We start from the raw sequence: 3465 nt of genomic DNA, 5'->3' as shown, positions 1-3465 counted from the left end.
ACACACATCCTCCTGCTGCCTCCTTCCAAATATGCTTTCAGATCCGCCTTGTTCTATTAAGCTGCTCCAAAGATGGCTCCACACCCCGCTCCCCCTACTTCTCTGCTTTCCCACCTCTCATTACTTCTAAACTTGTGCCTTCACTGAATTTCACTATCTGGAAGGGCAGTGCTTTCGGGCCCAATCATATTCCCTAACCAAACTCACATGGCCCCAGAAATCGGGGTTCAAAGTCCTGAGCACCTAGTGCAGTAAAGGTCAAGCTGAAAGTTCAAGTCCTCTCCTGAACACACTTGACCCAGCTCTCGTCCTCCCCGCCCTCCACCCACCATCCTCCTCCCCAGCGCAGGCCGACTCTCACCCCGACTTCAAGAGCCCTAGCTACAAAATGGTGGTCACGACCAAAAGGGGCCCAGGAGCACCTCCGCCCACCACCAGCTCCCCTGTGTCCCATGCCCCTGTCACAAAGACTTTGTTCGTCAACACTATTCTCCACCAAAAGGAACCAGGATCCCATACAGGGCAGCTGAGCCCTGGGGCAGGAAAAGTCAAGTCGGCTCCAGAATGTCCCACTGTGGCCAAAACCAACACTAACCATTGTGATATTTTGAGTTCTGTGTCCTTTAAAGTGTTTAAAGATTTAACCAAAACTAGTGTTCTAATCAAAATTTTAATTAAATGCTTAAAAGAGTTTGATTAGGGTCAGCCCTGGTGGCCTAGTGGTGAAGTTCGGCGTGCTCGGCTTCGGCGGCTTGGGTTGGGTTCCCAGGCATGGACCTACACCACTCTGTTATCGGCGATGCTGTGCTGGCGGTCCACAAACCACAAAATAGAGGAGGATACCATGGATCTCACCTTAGGGTGAATCTTCCTAGGGAAAAAAAAAATTGTTTGACTAAATTGACAGTAAAAATGTCAAATGTAAAGAAATAAATTTTGATTCATGAGATCTACATGAAGTATAAGACAAGCTGATTCTAAAATTTACACGGAAAATGAAAGGAATTAGGATAGCCAAAAGAACTTTGAAAAAACACAACAATAAACAAACACATAGGGACAGAGAATGGATTGGTGGTTACCAGAGGGGAAGGGGGGAGGGAGGAGGGTGAAAGGGATAGTTCGGTACATGTGTGTGGTGATGGGTTGTAATTAGTATTTTGGTGGTGAACATGATGTAATCTATGCAGAAATAGAAGTACAATGACGTACACCTGAAATTTTTACAATGTTATAAACCAATGTTACTGCAATAAACAAAAAATTAAAAAAAAAAGAAAAGAAAAAACACAACAATGTTGGAATCTCACATTCTGTGATTTTAAAACTTAATACAAAGCTACGAATGAAGACAGTGTGGTACTGGCAAAAGAACAGGGAGTTCAGAAATACACACACCTACAGAGTCAATTGATCTTTGAGGAATGTGCAAAGGCAACTCAATGGAAAAAGGATAGTCTTTTCAACAAATGGTGTTGGAACAACCAACATGCAAAAAATAAATCTTGACCCGCACCTTACAACGTATACAAGATTTAACCCAAAATGAGTCAGAGGCCTAAACAGAAAATCTAAAACTATAAAACTTCTACAGCAAAACAGATGAGAAAATCTTGGTGACCTTGGCTTAGGCAAAGATTTCTTAATTACAACACCAAAAACACAATCCATCAAAGAAAAAACTGCAAATGCACTTTATCAAAATTTAAAACTTCTCATCTTTGAAAGACACTCTGAAAAAATGTGATGACAAGCCACAGCCTGGCCGAAAATACTTGCAAATCATAGATTTAAATCCAGAATATAGAAAGAACTCTTTAAATTCAATAATAAGAAAACAACACAGTATTTTTAATGGGCAAAAGATTGGAACAGACATTTCATCAAAGACATACAGATGGCAAATAAGAACATGAAAAGATGCTCAACATCATTAGTCGTTAGGAAGATGCAAATTCAAACCATAATGAGATACCACTAAACATTTATTAGACTAGCTAAATGGAAAAACAGAAACCAACAAAAGCTGACAATTCCAAATTTTAGTTAGGATGCAGAAGCAACTGGATTTCTAATACATTACTCATGGGAATGCAAGAGGGTACAGCCATTTTGGAAGACGATTTCGCAGTTTCCTATCAAGTTAAACATTCAGTTACTGTATAAACCAGCAATGCCACTCTTATAAATAATGAAAACTTATGTTCACATGCCTGTACATGAATGTTTATAGCCACTTTCTTTATGATCACCAAAAACCGGGAACAACCCAAATATCCTTCCATTGGCAAATGGATAAACAAGCTGTGGTACATCCATACGATGGAACAGTACACGGCAAGAAAAAGGAAGAAAGAACTCCTATGGGCAGCAAAATGGAGGAATCTCAAATGCATTATGCTAGGGCCGGCCACGTGGCTTAGCGGTTGGGTGCGCATGCTACGCCGCTGGCGGCCCGGGTTCGGATCCCAGGTGCTCACTGACGCACCACTTCTCCGGCCATGTTGAGGCCGCGTCCCACATACAGCAACTAGAAGGATGTGCAGCTATGACATACAACTATCTACTGGGGCTTTGGGGGGAAAAATAAATAAATAAATAAAATTATCAAATGCATTATGCTAAGTGCAAGACACCAGACTCAAAAACCTATGATTCCATTCACATTCCATGACTCTGGAAAAGGACAGACTAGAAGGACAGAAAACAAATCAGTGGTTGCCAGGGGCAGGAGGTACAGGAGAAACTAACTACAAAAGGCCTTCAGAGGATTTTGGGGGGTGATGGAACGGTTCTAAATCTTAAATACGGTGGTGGTTACAGAACTACATGCATTTGTCAAAACTCCTGTAACTGGGCACTAAAAATGGGTGAACTTTACTCCACGTTAAAAAGAAAAAAAAAAAAAAAATCCTGTCCTGGCTTCCAGGTTTCCATGGCACCAATACTAATGCTCCACCAGACTTTCTGGGCCTTTTCCATCTTACCAGTCCCTAGCAGTCCACTTGATTTCCCATCCACTTTCTGCTCCAATTACAACTGTTTCCTCACCATCCTATCAACATTCCACAGACTTTCAGGCTTCACTGCCTTTTTGCAAGCTCTGCCCCTCACCTGCAATGCCCTCCCCTCTGCCTTCTGTCCCCCAAACCCTCTACACAGGGGTCCTCTCTGAACTCTCCATTCCCTAAGTCTGCCCTGGTCAGTGCAGGGCAGGCCCCTCTCTCAGTGTTCAGGGGGTCGGGCGGGAGTTATTCTGACTTCAGGTTCGTTATCAACAGGAGCGCAGGATGGGGCCTTCCTCACCTCCACGCCAAGCGCTCAAAATAATGCACGCGCGGCCTAGCACACAGCAGGCCCTCGACGCAGTGCACGTGGGAGGGAGAGGGACCCCGGAGCCCCAGAGGAGGTGAGATCTGAGCTGAATCTGCGTCTGAAGGGCTAATGAGGCACTTTCGAGGGAGG

The sequence above is a fragment of the Diceros bicornis genome, chromosome 15, assembly GCF_020826845.1.
Source record: "Diceros bicornis minor isolate mBicDic1 chromosome 15, mDicBic1.mat.cur, whole genome shotgun sequence".
NCBI classification, from domain to species: domain Eukaryota; kingdom Metazoa; phylum Chordata; class Mammalia; order Perissodactyla; family Rhinocerotidae; genus Diceros; species Diceros bicornis.
Note: the sequence above shows the minus strand (reverse complement) of the source record.